This window comes from Nelumbo lutea, chromosome 6 (genome assembly GCF_056320005.1).
Source record: "Nelumbo lutea isolate HS-2025 chromosome 6, American lotus-T2T, whole genome shotgun sequence".
In the NCBI taxonomy this organism is placed as follows: Eukaryota; Viridiplantae; Streptophyta; class Magnoliopsida; order Proteales; family Nelumbonaceae; genus Nelumbo; species Nelumbo lutea.
The window spans coordinates 19,817,861-19,842,271 of record NC_142689.1 but is presented as its reverse complement, the minus strand read 5'-3'; the positions used below and the strand labels follow the sequence as shown (position 1 = coordinate 19,842,271).

General features: G+C 38.2%; 3 long non-coding RNA genes and 2 pseudogenes across 4 annotated transcripts; 1 reads left to right on the top strand and 4 right to left on the bottom strand.

Moving 5' to 3' along the window:
• Window positions 1–915: 915 nt before the first annotated feature.
• Window positions 916–3,041, bottom strand: LOC148847776 (uncharacterized). Its single transcript, XR_016100388.1, has 2 exons — window positions 2,851–3,041; window positions 916–1,742 (listed from the first exon to the last, which is right to left on the bottom strand). It is a non-coding gene; the product is annotated as an uncharacterized LOC148847776 (long non-coding RNA).
• Window positions 3,042–6,628: 3,587 nt separating this feature from the next.
• Window positions 6,629–22,771, bottom strand: LOC148847772 (uncharacterized). Of its 2 annotated transcripts, none has more exons than XR_016100909.1 (4): window positions 22,230–22,771; window positions 8,084–8,185; window positions 6,926–7,130; window positions 6,629–6,819 (listed from the first exon to the last, which is right to left on the bottom strand). It is a non-coding gene; the product is annotated as an uncharacterized LOC148847772 (long non-coding RNA). The 2 variants fall into 2 exon arrangements; XR_016100910.1 differs by lacking the exon at window positions 22,230–22,771 and adding an exon at window positions 9,707–9,938.
• On the top strand, window positions 9,677–10,499 carry LOC148847775 (uncharacterized). The gene is made up of 2 exons (XR_016100911.1): window positions 9,677–9,799; window positions 9,933–10,499. It is a non-coding gene; the product is annotated as an uncharacterized LOC148847775 (long non-coding RNA).
• Window positions 11,343–12,449, bottom strand: LOC148847774 (G-type lectin S-receptor-like serine/threonine-protein kinase SD2-5 pseudogene; annotated as a pseudogene).
• LOC148847773 (G-type lectin S-receptor-like serine/threonine-protein kinase SD2-5) lies at window positions 18,392–19,994 on the bottom strand (annotated as a pseudogene).
• Window positions 22,772–24,411: the final 1,640 nt, after the last annotated feature.

Below are 24,411 nucleotides of genomic sequence, written 5' to 3'. Positions count from 1 at the left end.
TTGTACATATTTACTGAATCTTGAATTGAACATATCGGTGAACACCATTCTAAACGAATCGAATTCAAATAATTCAACAGTTCTATCGGATACGAAATTGAACTCAAATGTCTCAGGTTCTTATTAGATCATATTCGATTATAGGCCATCTAAATTCGACCTGATCTGTTTCTGGTCCGAATTCGGTTTTGTACGAGAATAAGGAGAACCGTTGTGTCACATTTTGCATATGTTGATATCACAGGGTAGGAGAACCATCTTCACCTGCTAAACCTTTTGTCCATGTATAAATTGGTTACTATGGTTTTGGAGGGTAAAATTAGGTGGATTTGTTGCTCAGTAATCGAGTGCAGATTTGTTTGAGGACCTAAAAGTCTTCATTCTGATGGGAGGATTTGTCAACTCCAGCATTGACAAGGTGACAATAACCAAATATCTGATATTGATCAAGGACCTCTGGCTCAAAGTTCAAAAATTGGAGGAAATATCTCTCAGCTTAGAAATGTTAATTAAATTTTGAAGCAACAGAGTTGACAATTATTATCGATCAAGGACTTCATCTAATTAATCATAATTATGAAAAAATGAAGAAAAGATACTCCATCTCATAATTAAACATTTAATTGCCCTCTGGGTATGATAAGTAACCCTGGTGATTTGGGCACATCCCATCTTTGAAAAATGCTCTCTCTATAAACCAAGTGGTCAAAAGAAAGGACGTATTAGTAAATCATTTTTAGCAAAAGGGAGCCATTACTTGGTGTAATGATAAAATGTGATGGGCTCTGTACAGATTCTGGTGGATGTGATGCTTAAACTTAGAACTCTCACTTACATTGCTTGGTTTACATGATTTTATGTTTTATCGTCAGTCATGGTTTAGTAAAGTGAGTTAGTTTCTCTGCAGCAGAAATGGGGAGGTAGGAAGAAGTCTATTAATATTGTTTTGGATATAGCTAGCTATATTTCTCATGAAACAACATACGTTATTTGTTTTCATCATCTTGCTATATACTTTCTCTCTTCACATTTCTAACCTGGGGCAGACAATTGGATGCCCCTTCAATCCTCAGCAGTATGTTTGCACATTGGTTCTCTAATAATGAGGCAAAGAAACAAAAACTCCAGTAGCAATGGCATTAGTACTCATTTGGATCCAGGAGTTTCTGTTATTGGAAGTTCATTACTGAGGGACGTTTCCCCACAAGCCAAGGACCTCTTCCATCAACCATACCAACTGAATCAGGTCATCTCCGATTGCATTGTTGTTGTTGTTGTTGGTTTGAGGCACTGTGCTACCACGCCTTTGTTCGAACAGTGTGAACCTACACACAGGGCACTGGCCTTGGCTTTTCACCCATGGGAGGATGCATTCTTCATGGAATATGTGCTTGCATGGAGTGGCTAGGACTTCCTGATAAGGGAGGAAGTTATCTAAGCAGATCACACACCCTTCACTGTGATCATCTTCCTTATCTTCCTTCCAAGTTTTAATATTGTTGATATTGGGTCTGTAGTAAATCTTTGCTTTAACTTTCCTGGGTGGATTATAGACTTTCTTTTTCAATTTCTCTACAACCATCTTTTGCTCCGCCTCAGTCAATCTAGAGTTTCCTTGTGAAGATGGTTGTATATTCCATTCTCCCATCATCCTCCCCTGTGGGAATTGTTGGACAAAATGCCTGAACAGAGGATTCACCCTTTGTGCCATCTCATTATAGAGAACAAGAACTCTTATTGAACTGCCAAGCCATTCATGTTGATGGTAGTATGTCAGATGATGATAGATAACAAAGAAAAAAAAGATACAGTAAAGACAAATAGCTTGGATAAGATAATATCTTGGACATTTTATTGATAACATACAGATTCAGAACAAGTTTAATCTCAACATTCCAGTTTCAGAATTACCTTCTCCTTTGTTTATCTCAAAGAACTTGGAATTTATTGACAATTTTAGTTTCTTTTTCAAAGCTTGTTTTTTCTTAACTTCTGTCATTATCATGTAATTTAATCTGTTACTAACTTAATGTTATATTTTTTAACATTACTAAAGTACTTGAAAATTGAAGAGGAAAAGAGAAAAGCCTATATATTGTTACCAGAATTTCAAGAATTTTCATATTTGTTATGTTTTTAATATTTTTATTGCTTATTTTATTTTTAGGCATGGTAAGAGCCATTTTTTTTCTAAGAGCATAAATAACAATATAAGATAATTCAATTGACAATCTTTTCTATTTTGTTTCCTAAAAACTTGAACAAAAAATATTTACTTATAAGAATATGTATTACAAAATAAATGTTTACTTTTGTTCATTTTAGATTTAATAAAAAAAATCTAAAAGAATCTTTCTTTATTCATAAAATACAGATTTTATGGAGCCTAAGATTTTTATGACTGGACAAATTAAATTATGGACACTTGAAAATTTAATTTAAATGATAAATTTCTTGAAAACTCACAGAGCAAACCTCACCCCAAGGGGCCAAAAGATGCAATTTTTCATCCTTTCGTGTTTTACATCATTGTAACAGAACTTTCTTCTCTTCTTTTTTCCTTATTTCATTTGAACTCATCCAGAAGTTCTTCACTCTTGCCTTTTCTTCTTTTTGTTTTGTTATAGTTTTAATCCACTTTATGGTCCACTGGTAGATATGCTATTCTGCACTGTCTGATCACAGCGTCAGATTATGGGCTTTGTTCATCACCTGCCTTGATTTACGTCAGACTGTATAGTTAATCTTTCCATTAGTGTGTACTTAAGACAACTAGAATGAAAAACCTCTAAACTAGTGCATGAGACGATCATATACAAGATAGAATTACAGATGCAGCAAAATACTTACAGTAGATTGGGAAGGAAGAATTCGGCGACCTCGCTGAACTTGCCCACTTGGAATCACTATTATTGGGAACATAAGCTTAGCAACTTCCAGGCCTGCTGCCCATGATGCATCTCCTCTCTTCCAACCAGTGACAGAATTTCAATTCCTTTCTGCTTGGGTAAGTTTATGAGAGGCTGTGGAAGTGGGGCTCTAGTCATTTATAGCCTTAAATTTATCCTCTCTCTTGTGTGAAAATGGATGTGTGTTGTTGTCTTTATTTATTCCTTCTTTCTTTCTTTCTGGACATGCTAAGGAATCGATTCTTTCTCCATTTCAACATATTCTCTTGGTTTGCCACGATAATGAAAGAAGGAAGACCCAGAAAGACAGTTGTTACAAGGAAGGAATCTAGAGTTTTTCTTTTCACTATTTACCAAACAGATCAAACAAGACTCCATGAGCTGGAGTTTCAGCCTATTCGTTCAAATTGCCTGGGCACTGAAGAACTAAGATCCTTGAATATGACCTATAGGGCCAAAATACTGCCTTGGTTGTTCAGGGGTCGGAGGTCGGCTCTGCCTTTTTTCTAGTATGCAGCTTATCTCCATCAGTTCTCCATTGGTAAATTATTATTATTTTTGAAATGGACAACGATCTTTATGACTGTCCAGCCAATTTGGTTCGATTAAATGTTGTCTGGTTTCCAGCCATGATCACAACCGACCAGAAGAGATTGGATAATCGGGATAACAAAGAGTGTGGGAGCATCAAACTAATTAAGTTCTTGAGTGATTGTGAGAAGACTGAAGACACAAGAAATTTCTTGGAGAGATGAAATATCTCATGTGTATGGAGAAGGTTATGGACTAAAGTCCGTAGCTAGATTGGCTTACTGGCTACAGCAAAGTTAAGAGCGAAAAAGAAACTATAATGGTAGATGATGCCTCTCATAGTGAGGACTTGAGGGCCCAAAGTATATTCTTTCAAAAGGTAGGCTGATAATTTGCAGTTCAGACTGGCATAACATAGCTGTTGCCTTCGAGTTCAAAATTCTGGTAAGGTTCATTACCCACTTTTGATCCTTATGGCATGAAGTGGCCGCTCTCAGACTTGTACTCTGCATTTTCGTGCTTGTCAGTCCAAGATTTTACCCTTGCACCAAACAATGCAAATGCCCTTCAGTCGAAATCATGGAAGATTCTATATTTTTTATGCCTTTTATTTATTTGCAAATTTCTGCATTTAGTCAGCCTCCCAAAACTTGAATTGTTGAACAACCATCTGCTGGTTCTAATCTGCATTTCTATGGTCTATTTCGAACTGGTGTTACATCACCTAAGCAAATCTTATTAACTATCTCTAATGATGTCATCTAGGTAGGATTCTAGTGTAAACTCTGATACAAGGTTCACAATTTCAATATACGTATCATATTGGGGTTTTCCGATACGCTCCTACAGGGGTGTTTTGGGTCAGACCATGGTTCATAGGGCAAACGGGCCTTAAATCGATCCCTCTGAATCAGATTTAAAAAAAAAAAAAGGAACAAGTGAGCCTCGATACAGGTTGATACATCCCTATTGGCGTATCAACTTATATGATATTTTGAACCTTGCACTGATACATTTGCATATATAATGTAACAAATCATTAGCTTCCCTACTCCCTAATATATTGATTATGGACAGTAATGGAAAACTAAAGCACAATAACATGCTGATCAAAACTCAATATGATTTTAAGGAAAGATCAAAATTTTAATATGATACACCTGGTATTGTATTGTATCGGCAAGCCCTTGATAGTGGATACTTAATAGGGGTAATAGCATATAAGGACAACTTTTGTGGTTTAATATCAATAAAAGTAATATATTTAAAAAAATTTTAAAAATATGTTAACTTTTTAAAAATAATATCAATAAAGGGCAAAGACAATGTTCATCGTCTTCTTCTTGCCATTTGTTCACCAGAGCCATCGCCCGCCGCCGTCCGCCAGCACCCACCACCACCGTCCGCTACCGCCCACCCACCTCCGCCTCCGACAATGTTTCCGGAGGTGGTCGGAGGCAAAGGTGGAGGCGGCGATGCTGGTGGTTTCTTTGTCCAACACCACCACCTCTGCCCACCTCCGCCTCCGTCTCCGCCACCGGCAACGTTGCCGAAGATGGGTGGAGATAGAGGTGGCGGCGACGGGCAGAGGAATGACCACTAGCGCCGCCGCCGCCACCTCTACCTCCAACAACATTGCCAGAGGCAGAGGTGGCGGCGGCAGACGACAGCTCTAGTGAACAAATGGCAAGAAGAAGAAGATGAACAATCCTTTTTCCCTTTATTAATATTATTTTTAAAAAATTAACCTATTTTTGATTTTTTTAAATATATTAATTTTATGATATTAAACCCCAAAAATTGCGCTTATATACTAGAAACCCTACTTGATACACCTTATAAAGGCCTTTTGGGGTTTTTACCATTTTTAGGGGACAGACAGGCCTACGAACGACTGACCCTCTGTCCTCTGACCACTTTTAGGGGACATGCATATTGGTTTGAAACACCCCATATGCATGCTTGTGTGTATTGGGTTTTTTGAAACTTTGGATAATTTGAACCTTCATTTTAAGCACCTTCTTTTTCGTTTGTAATTATGATTTGCTCCCTTACCTCATGTAAGGGTGTTTTGAAACACCCCATATGATTTGCACCCTCTGTCCTCTGTCCAAAACTGATGCACCTTCATTTTCTCGAATTGAAGTGGAGGAGATACATAATTTTACTTACCGTTTTACTCGGTCAAACAAACAGCCTTCCTTGTGTCTGTATTTTCCATATAGTGGGGACTATATAATTTTACTTCACATTTACTCCTTGCAAACAAATAAATTTCAGTTATCAAAGAAAAAAAAAAAAGAATTACAGAAAACACCAAAAAGCCTGAAATAGAAACCGTAAATCTTCGCTCTCTGAATCTGATCTCGTGAACTAGATAAATATCACATTTTTAGGGTCGAAAGATATAGATTCTGCATAGGGTGGATCCAAACCAAGCCGAGCAGAAGTGTGTCTTTTCGTGCCGTCAGCGGTTTAAAAACTTAGAAGCCTATGTTTTTGTCTTTTTCCATTTGGCTGAGGGAAGATTTACCTGTCGAAAGGCTTTGCACCAAAGACACGAGAAGTTCAATTCGAGTTTATTTCGAGAAGTTAGAAATGAAACTTTATGCCTTTTTTCGTCTTGTCTTCATGCCGAAAAGCCCGCTTCTAACCAAATGGTTTGTTGGCTGCCAAGATTTTTATGTAGAAGCCCACCACATCTTTTAGCTGTCAAATCTTTTAAAAGATTTTTCAAAAAGACTTCTCAAATGGCACCATAGCTATTAGAACTCCTCTCACTAGTAAAATATGAGGCTTGAGTGGTTAGAGTCAAAAGCTTAACTTTGAGCTCAAGCTTGACTGTCAACTATTTTATAAAAATGAAAAATTATATATATATAAAAATTATTTTTTATTTAACATTATAAAAATTAAGAATTATTAAAACTAGTAATATATATATATATATATATATATATATGTAAAAGCTCGATTAGGCTTTCAAATCTCACGAACCAAACTTTATTAAGCTTGAGCCCGACTCAAAGTTCAGTTTAAACCGAACTGAATTGAGTTTTTCACAAGCGAAAGCTCTATGAAAAACTCGGCTCATGACCACCCCTACTTCTACATAATGAAAAAACCCCAACTCAAGTTCCTAGCTGGCATACACCAGAGAAATAATACTAGTAGTTATTCGTTTTAACTTGAATTAAATGGGGATTATCATTGCAAAGGCCAAGATTACTTGGCTTCAACTTATAAATTAATATCAGTGTTACAGAAGCAAAACTCTCATTGATTTTGACACAGAATGACTTGCAAATTATGTTCTTGATAAACAAATAATCCAAATTACTGCTTCTAGCTCTTCCATTTTCCTCTCAGCTCAGGGCAACTGCTTTCAAGTTCATGATTCAAACAGAAAGAATTACGAAAAGAGGAAAAGAAAAATCACTGAACAAGTAGCAGAGAGAAAGCACAAGCACACTTGAGAATCATACCTCCCCCAATGTTCCAAAAATTGAATCTCAAGTTATGGACAGAAAGTCCATCCTACCATTTGCTCATGGTCGAAGACAAGTAGAAGTTCCAGAATATGGAGCAAGTGGACATGAAAGCTACACGAGATTGAAGAAGGATCACCCCGTAGATATTCCATAGATAGGTGTCTAGCCATGTTCTCAAAAGTTTGTCCAGTTACTGATTCTGCGACACACCACCACTATTCTCATGTCATAGTTCTAAATAAGCAATACAAACAACTAGTTTGAGACTTCAACTAAATACAAAGGCATCATACAAGATGGTAATATCAAGGTAATATTGTTAAAAAATGATATTGAGAAATTGCAGCATGTATGCAAAATTTCATCTTCCCTGCTGGAGTGTTTACGAGACCAGTGTTTTAGAAGCAGACGGGCTTTATAGTGATTGAGGTGGAAGGCGAAATTTTTGAAAATAAAAACAATAATACATATAAAAACCTATATTTTAAAAGAAGTTAAAGGTTTTAAAAAAACCTATTGGCCGAAATTGCATATAAAACATATTTAAAGTAAAAATTTGAAAGTGAAGGCACAAATAATGTGGATTATACTGAAGTACTTCAAGCTAGAGTACCCATGAAAATTGCCCTTCTCATTCCCAAACTCACCTAAGAATCCTTTATCCAAAACCCGTTTAATATTTCCTAAACCTGTCCCATTCCAAACTCGTTAAACCTGTCATGATCTGGCTGACCCGATTTCCCAAACCTGTCCCATTCCAAATTTATTTTCAAGTTTCTTGGTGGCTTAGGTATAAGTTTAGTCATCTTAAAAGTTCAAACTAGTTTAAAGACCTTTATTAGTGGTTTTTATTTATTTATTTATTTTTTTAAGAGTTGAAGATGGCTACCACATCATTTTCTTGTATGAAATTCATAACTATCAGGCAAAACCCCAAAAAATCCATATACAAGCAACAATTCTCCTATACAGTTAGAGACCGTATAGATATCAAATTTAGAGTTCTTCCCCCAAAACAATAAGAAAGCAAACCAACTTAAGCCTTCAAATTATGGACAAAATGATATATGGTCTCCCTATATTCCTTTAGTACCAAATCCATGCATTAATGGAATAGAAAATGCTGGTAACCAATTCATATATCTCAACTACCTTGTTATAGAACACTCCTTGATTCTTATCTTTCCAGAAGGTCCAGATGACAGCTGAAGGGATGGAGATCGAACCAGACCAGCTTGCCTCTCTTCAAAACACCTTCAAATTGTGGTTGATTGTGAGGGTGAAAATTTCATCTAGTTACATATATGTGCATGGATCAGTGGAGTTTTGAGAAGTGAGAAATCAAAAGAGAATTCAACAATGCAAAGATCCAATGGAGAATCACAATATCAAGGAATGGCTTAACTCGACAAACTCCTATATGAAAAGGGAATTGGTCATCGTTTCCTCAACGTCTTATTATGTAGAGTCAGCATTATACAATCAAAATGCAATCTTTTCGCTCAACAACATTGAAAATTGCTTCCAAAAGGTGACCTTAACGAAGGCTTAGTTTGGAAAAGAGTACAAGTACAAATACGTATGGGGTAAATATATACAAAATACTTCAAAATATAAATTTTTGCACTGTACATGTTTGTATTTCTACTCTTTTCAAATTGAGCCTAAGAGACAAAATCGTGAGAAGAGGATTTGGGGGAGAGGAGTTATTTCAGGGAAATTCTTTTATCTTACTTACCAAAATATCCAATCCTATATTAACTAGCTAGATCAGCTAAGATTTAGGATAAAATACAAAAACCTCTCCTAAAGTTTGTGACAGTCATAAAAACCTCCCCTATGGTTTCATTTTAACAAATACATTCTCTGAACTTTTGAGAAACTCAACAAAAACTTCCCTTCCATCACCATCCCAGACGAAAGACGTTAGACTGATGCACCAGTTTTTTTCAAATACCCATTCTACCCTTTTATAAATTATTTTACATACAAAATTACTGAAATAATCCCGTTTTAACTCAACAAAAACCTCCTTTAATGATCATTTCAGTAATTTTTACATACAAAATTATTGAAATATGTATTTTTGTTGAGTTCAAATGGGATTATTTCAATAAGTTTGTATGTAAAAAAAATTATAAAAGGGTAGAATGGATATTTAGAAAAAATTGGTGCATCAGCCTAATGTTTTCTATTTGGGACGGTGATAGAAGATATGTTTTTGTTGAGTTTCTGAAAAGTTTAGAGAGATATTTATTAAAATGAAACCATAAGGGAAATTTTTATGATTGTTAGAAATTTCAAGAGAGGTTTGTAAACCAACCAGTGATGGAAAGATATATGGATATTAATTTGAGGTAGAGAATAAAAAACATGTAAAGTAAAAAAATATAAATAAACGTTTAAAATAAAAAAAAAATACAAATAAACGACGAAACCGAACACATACATACTTCCGTCCGTGAGAACGTCGTCGTCATACCTTTTTCGTTACATCTTTTTCACTCGCTTTTTAAGTGCTTGTTTTCGTTGCCTCATAATAGGCTAGACAGATGGCCTATTTTGAAGCCCAAATTAGAAAGGATGTAATTTGGATTGGGCTTTGGGGCCCAACCCAATCTAACGAAACGGGCATTGAGCTGCGCTATTCAAACGGCCCTATGCGGCAACCGCGCGTATCGTCAAAATAAGACATCAAATATCAGAAAAAAAAAATTCAAATAATTTTAAAATCATCTATTTTAACTGGGGGGTTCAGGCTTCAGGGTTGCTTACTTGTTAGGTTTAGGGTTAAAAAACTTTGCACTGTTACGTACTCCCAGATTCGCCACTCGTCATACACTTCTCATGGCGCCTCTTCGCCGTCAGGTTTAGCGATCAGAATTTTCTAGTTTCTATTCTCATCGTCACCATCATCGACGTTTTCTGACCAGACCAGTGACATTGAAGCTTTCTCTCCATTGAGTCGCAAACTTCTCACGGCGCGTCTGTTGTTTTGCAGCTGGATCCTTGTGCCTCAACCTGGTTCTGTTCTATAATTTCAGTCTCATCCCAGCAAAGCCATGCCTATTCCATACAGATGTGTTATCAATGCAGATGTCAAGCCCAGGAGGACCCTGGGTGATCAGGCTACGAATCAGGCCCCGCCTCTGGAAATGAGAGAAGAAATTGATGAAGAATATAGAGCCTTGACGTACAGGCGAATTGCCGAACTGGAAGAACGAATTGCGAGACTTGAAGAACAAGTTGCCAACCTTCAAGAACAAATAGCTGCGAAACTGATAGGAAAGCAGCAAAGCAAATAGAAGCCAAAGGAGTTTCCAAGTAGAGTAAGGTGTTTTTTTTTTCTTTTTTGGGTAAAGTTGATTTTCTTTTGTGTGCGGAATTGTGGGCGATTTGGAAGGTAATGTCTTTTGCTAAAGATAATGGTTGGAAGATATATTTCTTAGTTTCAGATGCAAAAATGGTTATCAAATATATTGAATCAGGGAGGGGAGCTCCGTTGGAAGAATAATGGCACTATGGACCAAATATTATCTTTGTCTAAAGTTTTTTTCTTTTTTGAGAATTAATTATGTTTATATGTCTAGAAAATTTAGGGTGGCTGTTCATGCTTTAGTTCAACTCCAAAAGCAAGATGTTCTGATGAGCACCGTTACTGGTGGGATAGTCCACCAGAATACCTGGGCTCTTGTTTTCGTAGTCAATGAATAGTTTGAATTATTAAAAAAAGGATGGAATGTTCCAGGAAAGTTGTTTTTAAGGAATTCAGAAAAAATATTAAGAACTTTCTCTAAACTTCCTATTTCTCTCTTATTTTCTGTCAAATAAAAGACAGCCTGAAGAGCTGTTTTATGGGCTGTTGGATCAAACATTACTTTCTGTGCCTGCCATGTAGTGCTGATGGCCCACAATCACCCAATCTCTCACTTGCATGCATTTTATGGCTGTTGTGGAGTAAAATGATTGATCAGACACCCCTAAAACAACTATCAAATTCAGCTAATCCTTTCTTGTTTAAAATTGGGTTGGATTAGGGTTAGGATTGAGGTTGTAATGGTTAGTTTAGGTTATCCATTTGTAGAATAATCAATGTTTATCCCCTCAACATCATCTGCATAGATACAAAATCACCCTTAATCTCCAAATGTTGCTTGAAAGCTTCAAGATTCATCTCATGAAACACATAACGTTCTCTGTAAGGAGTATGTATATAACATGAACAATAACCAAACGGAATTGAAGATAGATATACACATCTTATGGAGCTTAACTACCTAGTAGCCACAAATTAGTAGCAGGAATCTCATTTGACAAAACCACAAGAGATGGCTATTTGTTGATAATGATTAATCTAATTCTTTAACATCTTCCATTTAGAAATGTGAGCTTTCTTATAACATGAAATATATCCTTTTCCAAATTGTACATAGCATCATATTCATCAAAAAAGGAAAAAAAGTCAGTTTAAACTTCCCTTGGTGACACAAATGTAAAATGGAGCAGGAGTAAATGAACAACCTAGATTGCTTGTGAAGGTTATTTTCCTCACCTTGGTCCTGATAGAACTGAAAGCAGTAATGGAGCAGAAACGCCCATGCTTGTCTTTTTTGTGAGCCATATTTATTGCTGTTGGTGGTGATGGGATTGAGAAACTATAATCTATACTGGGTTCAATTTTCATGGCACTCACTAGGACCTTCACCACCTCACACATGGATGGCCTCCTGGTATGAATATTCTGTGAACACTATGCAGCAAGGAACCCTCAATAGTTCTACAGCTTCAGCTCCATGTAGCTGCATATCTTCACTATGTTTGTCAATCATATCAAATAGTTGCCCCTCTTCTTCCTTTTCTTCCCAATATACTAATTAAGTGCATATTGTCCTTTGGTTGGGAGTGATCAAAATTTGTTCGCCCATCCACCATCTCTATGACCACAATGCCAACGCTATATATCCACAAGTTCCTCTCATTGTGGTCACAACTTGGTTCTGATCCCTGTCAATTAGCATAGACAAACCAAATTTGGGAGCTAAGAATTGAAGTTGTCATCTAAGAGCATGTTTTGGGGTTTAATATCTAAATGGACTATTTTTTGCCTGCACTCTTCATGGAGATAAGCAAGTCGCTTGATTACATCAGTAATGATCTGTCATCTGGTTTTCCAATCAAGAATGTGCTCTTGGTCTTTCTGGAAGATCCATTTATCCAAGGACCCATTGCACATGTTTTCATAAACTAAAAGACTATGCAATTTCTCAGAACAAAATCCAATCAATCTTTCTAAATTGACATGGTGAATGCTGCCAATTATCTCAACTTTGGCTAAGAATGACTCCTTTGCAGTAGCATCTCTTAAGCCTTGATATGAGAATCTCATGGGAAATCCAGGTACCTGATTTCCATGGCGCCTTTGTTTTTTCTCAAAATAACAACCAGGATGCTAATTATAACAACCGCAGCAAACAGACCTCCAAGATTTGATCCCCATATTATTGCAGCCCCGCTTGTTTTTCTTTTCATGGTGTAAAGGAGTAGGAGAAGCATCTGAGGAGGAAGCCAGTGCAACAGAGGGAACCTGGACCTTGATGAATGCAAACGAATTATAACTAGTTTTTCTCTTATCATTTTTCATGAGGGAAAAGAGTTGGGTGGGTAAAAAGCAATAACCATTAGAAGCATTGTATTCATATCAAAACAGAGCAGCTTTGCAGGAACAGTTTTTCAAACAGGCCTCTCTTCAACTCTCCATGCTTGTGGTTCTTCGATCCATGGGAGAGTTGATGGTATCCTTGAGCTCCAGGAAGGTATGATACTGAGAGGTTCCACAAGATAAAGGAGCAACTTCAGAACATCCAAGATTGGGTTGCATATCATTTAATTGCCTAAAATAGTTAGTCTCAGCATCAGATCCTTTGGGACAACTGCACTGCCCTTCTGAGCAAATGCCATAATACCCACAGACCATGGGATAAGCACGGTCACGTAGATACCCCTGTCAGCAGATTGGCCACCTCCTTCCACTCTATTGGGAGGTAATCCGTAATCATAAACTCTCAAATGCCCATCTGAACCCAACTTCATGTACTGAATTGAGAGGATTAGAGGATGCTAGATGAATAGTCACTTCACAATCTGGCTGGTTTGGTTCAGCAAACCATGTAAACAGGGCAAGACTTCCATTTTGGAATCTCATATAGCTCGGTTGGGTGATCATCTTACGGTGGCCAGCCGCCAACTTCTGTTTATGGCCAAAGAGTCAGTTGTGTGATCAAAGACTGCCAGCCAGGAGACTGGATCTGGCTCCTCAGAGCACCCCTCACACCGACCTCATAGCATGATCTTACAGTGGGAACATCTTACGGTGGGAACATCTCCTGCATTTGTATTTATTATTCATGGGGAAATGTTCCCATGCATGGTGGGATGTAGTTGTTAGACGAGCAGATCCCAATTAACCAGACAGTACCATTGTTTGTATCAAATAGCACCAGGTTTCCTGTGGCAGTCATGTTTAAGCCTACTACAAACTTTCCAGTTGTGTTTGTAGAAACTAAAGACCCGTCAATGTCTCTCAGTATCAAATTCCATTTACAGTGAGTTGCAAGGTTAAATTGGCTCTAATAGGACTGTTTCGATTGGCAGACCAGAATACTTGTGAGTGTTACGACTTACGACAATGAAGACAGCAAACAGATCACAATTGCCATTGTAGTAGAAGCCACAGGCAATACTTGGATCTAAAGCCCCTCAGATAACGATGGGACTCACCATTGACCCATGAATAACGGGGTAGCCCATTTCCCAACCTGTAACCCCCCAACCCAGGTGCAGACGGGATTCGATCCCAAGTCTCTGCTACAACCAGCAGAAGACCTTACCAATCAGCCGGTTGATACTTTGTACATAGAAACCTCTTACTCAGAATATTTCAATTTTCAAAAGTCAAGTGCTAGAAGAAACACACAGCGAATGCTTTTCATACATGTGTTGTTGACAAAATGTCTTGTATATGAAATAGTCAAGGAATGGAAGAAAGTAGAGAAATGCATTTGAGAGAGAAGAAAATATCCAATTTTAGGTTTTGATGTAGAGGGAAATTTTCTTTTGGATTCGAGTGATGATCCAATCACTCCCATTGAACAAAATCTACATGTTTATTATTAATTGGCTTAAAAATTCAGAAAGCAACAGAATTATAAACATTTGCTCCAATTTAGCTTTAGCTGGAGCAATCAAATTTCGTTTGAGTTTCTAAATGAGTTCACTTGAGTCCCACTCATCTCTCCTAAATTATCTCTAATTCCTATTTATCTTCTCCCTTCACTAGAACCTCACCCATTTACAGTCCTACTCTATAAAAATTTTTAAATTATCTCCAACTCCCGTCTATTCCTTACACTACACTTTTCCCTTTATCCTCGAAAAGTGGGACGATAAACGCCCATGCTGCCAAACACCATCCTAATGATCCAAGCACAATGGAACTGGTATATTTCTTGTCACCCAAATCAATAAACCTGTATGGCACCACTGCTGATGTTAATCCATTGTATGGTGAGTATTTCAAACTAATAATGAAATGGTAATTAATATTCAATTGACAATTTCTTTTGTGCTTGTTTATGTAAATACATGGGAGTACAAATAGGTTGAGTGTAAATTCTGGTTTCCTTCAGATATGACTTTGTGTAATTTGTTTGTAAGGCTCTATTTGAGAAGATAACAAGTACAAAAATTCAAAATGGGAAGTAAAATGATGTGGTCCCCATCTTATATGAAAGAAGATGGAAGTGGGAGGGTTATTTGTTTGGGAGTGAGATAGGAAGCATGTGATTACCACTTTATATGAGACAGAATTAAGGCAGGAGGAAGGTGGTGTAAATTTTGCATCAGTTTTTGGGATATAAAATTTGCATTGCCAGCAAGAGCAAATGAGACAAAAGTACAAATTTTGTATCAATTAGGAGTGCAAACAGATGGATGTAAAACTGAACTAGGTAGAAATTCGTATCCAGTTCAGATTTGCACTGCAAACAAACAGAGCCTAAGCATCAAAGCACTCCCCTCAAACTTCTGCGGACATCTTGGTTATGATGCAATGTGTTGGCATTTTTGCATAAATGGGTATCAACAAGCAGGATTTTTGTTCTTTCATGCCAGAATACTGATGTAGCAAATTGTTTAAACGCAATGGCCAAGAAATAAACCCCCTCTCACAGTGTTGATGTGTGCCAACACTGTGTTGCATATCAGGGTTGAACAGCTGCTTCCGCACTGTCGCACAAAGCAGAGGATTCCCAGGAGTCTGGATAGTCTAATGCTTATTGGTGATATGACATTGATTTGCAGAAGATGTTCACATCAGATAATAAGAACCGCAGCAAAGGAAGGTACTTGTCTATATAAACCAATTAATTGTGACTGTTCCATCATGATTTTGGCATTTGAGGCATGCTAAGCAAGCCATGGTACTATAGGTCCCAGCCTGTTATGATGGAATGCATAATCAGCTCTTGCAGGATGAGCTCCCTTAATGGTGATTTCAAATTAATTACAAAATACTACTTATGACCTTCAACATCGCCCTGGCTGGAGAGTAATACCCAACAAATAGTCAGTCTTGAAGAAGATCAATCAGGTTACTGCTTTGGTTTCACTTAACACTAGATCAAATATGAAGGTTCATCATCATCCATGCCTTATCCCGACTATATGGGGTTGGATACATAAATCCTGTTTGGTCAATCTGTTGTATTTAAATCCAAGATCAAATATGAAGGTTACTTTCCCTATACCTTCATCCTACCTAGTCACTGACTGACTTTTGACAATGCTTCCACGGTCTTTTGGAATCAGCATCCATGTACCATGACTCATAGAAGCTTTCTCATGTTGGGGCCCTTTTGAAGTTGGAACCTAGCCTAATTATTACATATAATTTTCGTGTGTACTGCCTGAACCTAGACTTGGGTCCACTTGAAAAGCTCTTTGTCCCTGCTCAATTGTTCTTTTTGTTAACATATATATATATACCTAAAACCAAAACCATAGATAATTCTACCCCCAAAAGATCAGCTTCTGTTCTCTAGCTTCTTAAAGTTCATTATGCCTTATGTTTCCTGTGTCTAGTACTAGAAGCACGACCATCTAGAAATTCCATGGATTTGGCATATTATCAGTTGACCTTGGGAACTAAAATACATTTATCAACACTAAAATCACATGCTGACTCATTCTCTTTGTGACCATTGGATATTATTAGGGAAGCAGACTGTCTAGGTTATAGTGACACTGAACCTACTAATTTTCCAATAGCAGCGACTGTAGTTGGATGAATATTTTCAACATTTCACCACAATTACATGGAAGACCTCTTAGAAGAATCATTTGATAGGAATTAAAATGAAGTCCTAATAGTTTTCTCTATCTATAAGCTTTATGTAAAACCTTTGTGGCTGCTTTTGGTTCTTCATGAGAAAAGATCACTGACAATAGCAGTAAAAAGCAGGGGACAATAGCAGAAATATCAAGCTGAAAAATCTTTTTTTTTTCTGAGGAAAAGATAACCAAAATTCATTAAAGAAAGAACAAGCCTACTTGCAACTATCAAGCTGAAAAATCTTAACACCAACACAACATATTAGACAAAGATAAACTCTTCAAATAAGCCTGCTTGCAATTATCAAATTGGTTGTGATAACTGCACCATCATTGTTGATATAATGGAAATACTGGATGCTTTGAAAGTGTACTATACAATAGGTTGGGGGACTATGGAATGAAATAAACTCATATTCAAGAGTTCATGAATTGGCTAATCCTTTTAAATCCCATCCCCGGTAAGTCTTCAACTAATGCATTAACCAATTAGGTAACTTGAATCTCAAAACATGATGAAATAAACATGTTCACCCAATCATGTCAATGTTTCAGTAACAACATTCCACTTATTATTCTGTTGGCATTTGTAAATTACCAAATGCCTGCCTATCTAAGGCCTCATTTCTGGCTTGTTGATAATTCCTTGAACATTTGGGCTGGCTTGTTTGACTGGATGACAATATTAGTAGGGAAATATACCCATTAAATAACCATATAGGCATTGTTCAGCATTGTTTAGAGCCTTTTGCATGGAGTTAGAGAACAGCTTCTAGGTACCACACTGGAGAAAGGAAAGCATAGCAGTTAAAAAAAGTGGATGACCTTCAGGCCAATTTGATGCTGAGTTGCTGATCATATTAGCCTTTTCCATTTTGGAAATTTCTGTCTGTCATGTATGGAAGTGACATGGACAACTCCTCTAAGTGATTACTATTAGTTAAATGTCATACAATCAATACGAGGATATTTGAATTTGTCAAATTAAAAAAAAAAAGAAAAAAAAAACAAAGAGCATTTGAATTATAGCTTTTCAATATAAGCTGTTGCTAAGGCCCCAGGAGCATCAAATATAGCTATCATCACCCCTATAAATAAAATGATATAAAGTGTATATAGTTACTCTAAAATGAACTGAAATGTAGAGATGGCAATTTGACTCGTCCCTGTGGGGCCCCGCCCCAATCGGGGTGGGTTTTTTACCACTGATCAGGGTTTGAGTCGGGTTCTGTGAAAACCCGAAACTCTGGGGTCGGGGACGGGGTGGGGACGGTATTTGTCCACCCTGCCCCGACTATATTATATAACATAATATATATAAATATTAATATATGCTAATATATATTATATTATAGTATTATATATTATATTATACTATATTATATTACATAATATAAAATAGTTCTATGTAGGTTTCAGGAAAACAAAAAAAATAATAATAATAAGTATACAAGTAAGAATGGTTGGGGCAGGGTGGGGCAAAGTCGGGGATCCTCGTTCCCGTGGGGACGGGGATGGGGTTAGGATTTTTAGGCCCGCCGGGGTTTGGGGCGGGTACGGGGTGGGGAATTTGAAGTCGTGGTCGGGTACAGGGCAGGTAAAACCTGGCTGTGCCCCACCCTATTGCCATTCCTACTGAAATGATATCAGGTATTATGTTTTGGTGGTGATCCATTAACTGCAAAAGTTCAAAGTCAAAGAAATGTCTAAATTGAATTTACATTCTTATGCATGCTTCTAGTTCAACACATTGAAAATGAATCATGAAGCTAGAGAAACCAAATGGGTAAAATGAGGAACTAGAACCAAAGAATAATGAAAAGAGATCAAGCCTTAATTAGACTGATTGAGGAAGTATCTAGAAAGAAGCTAACCATACAAAACATGGTTGGAATAATAGCATGTGCCAGGCATTTTAGTCTTCGCCCATACCATTAAGGAACAATATATATAAAGCTCCATTCATTGTGGGAGCATCGCTTCACCATTTTGACTTGTTTGGTGAATATATAACTTTTGCCGTCTCAATATGGTTTGTTGGGTTTTTGCTTGTTCTTTTCTACCCGACGACTCTATTATTTAAGAATATTAACCACGGAGGTGTTTTATATCCTCGAGATGTCTTGATAAACATTCAATTCTTTGCCAGAAAAGTAGAAACCATAGACGGTAAATTCCAAAAGTACAAACATTCAATTCTCTGCCTGCAATCTTCATGCAGATAGGCTAATCCCTTGGCTATATCAAAGATGATATTCCGTCTACTTTGCCAACCAAGAGAACTTTCTTGGTTTCTGCAGAAGATCCATTTATCTAGAGAACCATTGCACATGAACTCATAAACTAAAAGCCAATGTGATTTCTCTGAACAAAATCCAATCAATCTGACTAAATTGACATGGTGAATGCTTCCAATTGTTTCAACCTCAAGCTAAGAATGACTTCTTCTTCACCCGGCCTAAACCATCCAAGCGCTTCACTGCAACTTTGGTTCCATTCCCCAGAGTCCCTTCAAAAACGGATCCAAATCCTCCTCCTCCAAGTTTCTTATTAAAATTCTCTGTTGCCTTTCTCAGATCTTCATACGAAAATCTCATAAGAACTCCAGGTACTTGATGTAACTCATCCTCATCATCTTCATCGCCATCCTTTCTCTTCCTATAAATTATGACCCAGATGCTAATTACAAGACAAATAGCAAAGAAAGCTGCCAGACTGGATCGCAATATTGCAGTCTGGCTTGTTTTCTTTTCAGGAAAGGATGGTGCATGAGTATTTGATGAGGGAGCCACTGAAGCCGGTGATAGCTGCACCTTAATGAACGCAGACGAATTATACTTGAAGAGTTCCTTGTTATTGTTCATCAGTGAAAAGAGTTGGGTTGGTAGAAAGCAGTCCCCAACTGAAGTATTAGCACCATACCGGAACAGAGCAGCCTTGCAAGAACAGTTTTTCAAACAGGTCTGGTGGCAGTTTTCCATACTAGTAATAGTTGTATATGGCTTATTCGTCTCCAGTTGAAAATGAACTAATATCCGTGAGCTCTATAAATGTGTAATTCTGAGAAGCTTCACAAGATAAGGGAGTAATTTCTGAACAGCCCAGATTGGGTTGTCTATCATTCAATTGCATGAAATAGGTAGTGTTGGGACAACTGCACTGCTCATTTGAGCAAATACCGTATTTTCCACAAACCGTAGGGTAATTACACTCTCCAAAATACTCTTTCAACGGATCATCTACTTCCTTCCACCCTGTTGCCCACTCATAAACTCTCAAATGCCCGTCTGAACCCAACTTCATGTATTGAATTGATGATGCCGTAGGCACAGGTATATAAATATCTGCAATATTTGGGTCAGTAGACATTAAGTACAGAGCCAGACTTCTATTCAGGAATCTCGCATAGCTCGGTTGTTTGTTCCCTGTGGTAATAGGCATCTTCCGCTCCAAATAGACCTGTGGAGGATCGGACTCGGTAAGACCAAACAAACCTTTTGGTAACGATAAGTGATAGAACACCTTGAGTCCAGTTTGAAGCGGATATGCTAGTCGTGAGCTTCTGCCCCTCAACCAAAGTGTGACCCAGAACCAAGCAATCCGTTGGGTGATCAAAGGACTGCCAGACAGCCGTCTTGTTCCTGTCGAAGAGCACGAGATTTCCTGTGTCAGTCATGTTTAAGCCTACTACCGACTTACCAGTTGTGTTTGTCGACCAAACAACTGTACCATCAACGTCTTTTAAGATCAATTTACCTTTCGCTGTGAGGGTCAAGGTCGCATTTGATCTAACGGGGTGGTCTCGGTTGGCAGACCAGACTACTTGTGGGAAGCCTAAGTTAGACAACACAATGCCACCCTCGCTGTTGGTCCGGATAATGAAGACGGCAAAGTAGAAAGGAATTACAAGTACCGTTGCAGTAGAAGCCACAGGCAAATCGAGGGCCAGAACCTTCTGGACTTCTAAGAAGAATCGGCCTTACCTTTTACCCATCGGAGAAAGGCACACAATGGGGAAGGGAGTCGCTGTTGGTCCAAGAAGTGGAGAGGTTGGCTACAGGGTAACCATAGGTTCGGGCATTGGTTGAACAACAAGTGATCAGAAGATTAAAAAGGTGAAGAGCAAGAGCAAGGGTCCATCTCATGTTCATCATTTACTCAGGTTGAGAAGATCCAGAATGAAACGAAAGAAACAAATTAAATTTATACAGGGACAAATTGGTTTCTAAGATTGAACTTACGGTCGATGATGATGAATTAATGAAAATTAGGAGGTGGACTACCGGTCTCTGAAAAGACTATGCAACCATGTTGTTCGCACATGCTTACCCACACACAATATGTTCCCTGATATTTACCACTAACCACCACAACTGTAAATTTAGTCTCGGTGAATGACACAGGAGATATTCCCAATGCCCAATGCACAGCTGTAATGTCCTATTGATAAGCACGTGGGAACAACAACGGGTAGCATATCCGAATCCATATCTTTATCCACGTTAATTCCAATAAAGCATATGGATGGATAATAGCATATGTCACGGGGTAATTCTACAGTCGAAGAAACCCGTGCGGGCGTCCTGGCCAAGGCAGGCCAGGACAAGCCTTTGTGCACTTAGAGGCTACGAGTTGCTCGATGGGATGGCTCCACCAAAGTCAGTAGCACTGGATCATGACCTCAAGTCCAATGGCCGGGGCACTCTTCTGGTTCAGACTGGTCCATGGGAGGCGCCGCTTACGTGCTAAAGGGGGACAACCATCATGGAAGGCGACCATGCACCGATGAGGTGACTTGGCACCGATGTGTAGGGTCTCCTGTATGCCGATGATGACAGGCACATGTGTGCCATGATGATAGGCAACCGCTTGGGCCGAAACACACCCGTGGGCTAGGGGCAACGGGATAGCTCAATCAGCTTGGGCCGGGGCTGGCGAGGTGAAGGGACATGTTTGAGCCAGGCCCGCATGCCAAGTCTCCCTTGAGTGTCGGCAGCGCAGTGCCGGTCCAACACTGTCCCCATGAGCTAGTGTGTGCCCATGAGAAACCCTGGTAGTCATGCTAGCCGTTAACCAGGGCCGCCCCGCAAGGGGATGATGGTCTAGGAGTGCCAAGGTTAGGCACACCCAAGGAGTTCAACCACCCCTCCTCAAAGATTACGTTAACCTTTCGGTGGTCTGAATGAAGATGACATGTCCCTAACGAAAGCCTTACAAGGCTAAGCCTGCTTTTAACCGTAACAATATGGCATTCACCGCCTCCGCCTATCTCTGCCGCCTCCGTCTCCGACAACGTTGCCGAAGATGGGCGGAGGCAAATGAAACAAACATCTGGAAACGGGAAACGGGAGTACCACACCAACAATCGCCCCGGAGATCATAACTCAGTGACATCCAACAACCAAATAGATTTCATGTTTCTCATCTCAGTCTCAAAAGATCCAACCAAACGACCATTAAATCTGACTGACAGAACAGGAAATATAACTCTTGAAATCAAAGTAAATTCCATGCCAGTATCAATTTTAAGTAAAGCAAACCTAACGAATAACAGATCGATAGAACTTACTGATTGAAAGGGAATGATACATCAGGATTTGAAACTTCACAGACTTCTTATTCTGAACAGAACTTAAGCCTTGAACAGAAGAAATTAAAAAAAAAAAGGAAAACTAACGCACTATGGGCAAGCAAAAGCATCATCGGTAGCGAAAACAAAAACAGATTAAGTATGTGAAATACGGTAGAGGTGGGTGTGTTAGAAACTTGACTGAAGCTGGTTCGGCAGGGAGCTTCTTCACTGGCTCCGAGAGCCAGCCAAATGCCTATAACTCCAGGGCAAGAAACTAGGAGAAGAAACGGAAATATATAAAAAAAAAAAAAACAAGAAAATGACGCAAGCAGGACTTACCTGGGCAGGTTTTGGCCTGACTGAGGACGATGTACACGGGAGATTTCAGTTAGCTCAGCTCCGAACTGTTTTCTCAATCAACGGTGGCGAAACGGTTTGCGATCGAAAGTTTGATGGGAAAGGACGATCCCCTTAACTGTAAATCTCCTTTGAAACAGAAAGGGAGGATGGAAAGGTCAGATTTCCGTCGTTGCTAATGTTTCTGGTTAACCGGTGATGAGGACTGAGAACAGAGCTTTCGGGTTAACCAGTGATGAGGACCGGGAACAAAGCTTTCGTGGATTGTTTACAAAAAGCCTTGAACGGTGGGGTGAAGAGGAGAAATGATACAGGAAGAAAATGAAATCGAGCGATGGTTGAGATATTAGATATACGCCGGAGTTGTGTGAGAATGCTGGGATAGTACCGCCGTTGGAAGTTCGGTGTTCTCGAAGAAGGTGGTGAACAGGGATGGTCGAAGGTAGGTGAGGAAGGAGGAGAAAAAATGGGTAGAGAGAGAGAAGTGGCTTTCTCGATCGTCGGAGACGTGCCGGAGGCGTGTCGGAGGCTCTTGGAAGAAGGCCCCTTTTTATATCATTTTTTCAAAGTTAACTTATTTTTACAATTTTATTAAATATGTTATTTTTATTGATATTAATTGTTAGGGCCTAAAAGTTGCCCTTAACTGATATAACCCCTTTTTTTTTTATCAAAGTTCATTGAATGCAAATTTATTTATTTTTTATTGATGTGTTTTTACATCTTATTATCAATATAAATATATATCTGTCATTTGTCAATGCATAAACTAATGTTATCAAGGGAAAAGTGAATCAAATGGAGGATTTACACTCAATTTGCATTGTTTCCAAATGTAGTCTTATAATTGTAAATACGGGAGATATTTTCAATATACAATATAGGTGTAGGTAGGAGATCCCAATTGAGCTGTAAGGGGCTATGAAGAGTGTGGAAACAGTCTTTTGAGGATCAAGTCCCAATTCCATGTCTCTTGATCTGCTCCTTGCAAATCATTCCTCACACGAACCTTATAACATGTTCCAACTGCATATCTCCGTTCATTCATGGGAGATGTTCCAATACACAATAGAATGTGGCTGTGAGGAGCAAGAGGAAATCTCAATTCAATTCCAGCCTGCATGCATTCAGAGCATGTACCTTTGAATCAACTTGGTTTCACGGTTTATAGCTAATATTCACTCATGTTTATTAAGTAAACATTTGTTTATGAAATTTCCCATGTACTAGGATGTATTTGCCATATAAACTGTATATTTTCTTGTATGCAAATTAGAATATTATAGTATCTAAAAACAAATTAATTGTAAAAGACAATTCTAGTTGGTTGTTGTTGAGGGTACTAACATATCTAAAAATGATAAAATGATTGGCTCGTAGAAAAAAAAGAAAAAAAATTATATAACAAGCACACAAATAAATCCACTTCCAATAATATAGATTCATCTATACTACCTATAAAAGAGCGAATGCCTTTTTTTCTGGAATTTTCATTGGACATTTTCTACCCCCTTGTCTAAGCATATAATGGGCATAAAAGAGGGCATATATGTCATTTACTCTCTCTTCAGAAACTACCCACTTATAATTGTTCAGAAACTGTCAACTTATAACCATTCAAAACCAGCCTATGGATTATAAATAGTTTTGTCTTAGAAATACTGCCATGTGCAAATGCACGTACACGTTTACTAGTAGTTATAGTGTTTATAGCCTGACGCCAATCCCTTGCTCCTAATACATCGACACAAGCTCCCTTGCCTCTCACACACTCTCTTGTTTTCCTTCTTGGACTCCAAAATACAAGATGGCTTTTCATGCAAGAATATAAAAGCTATTTATAGAGTAAAAAACCTAAACGAAATATAATGGTCTTTACAAGATGTAACTAACTCATCTCACTCCTACAATACCAGTGAGATAAGATCAGCCAGCAATATTAAGCTACTGCAAGTCTAGAAGGGTAGCAAGTCCATAGTCTTGCCAATTCTTGAAAGAATGGTAGGATCCATCTAATGGATGCCATAAAGGGTGCGGAATTGGTGGGCGAAATTCAAAAATTTTTCTACTTTCTCCCAACTAGGAATCATATTCCCTAGATTTAGAATACAATATTCAAGTATTATACTTGAATCATAATCAAACCAGATCTAAACCAAAAGGG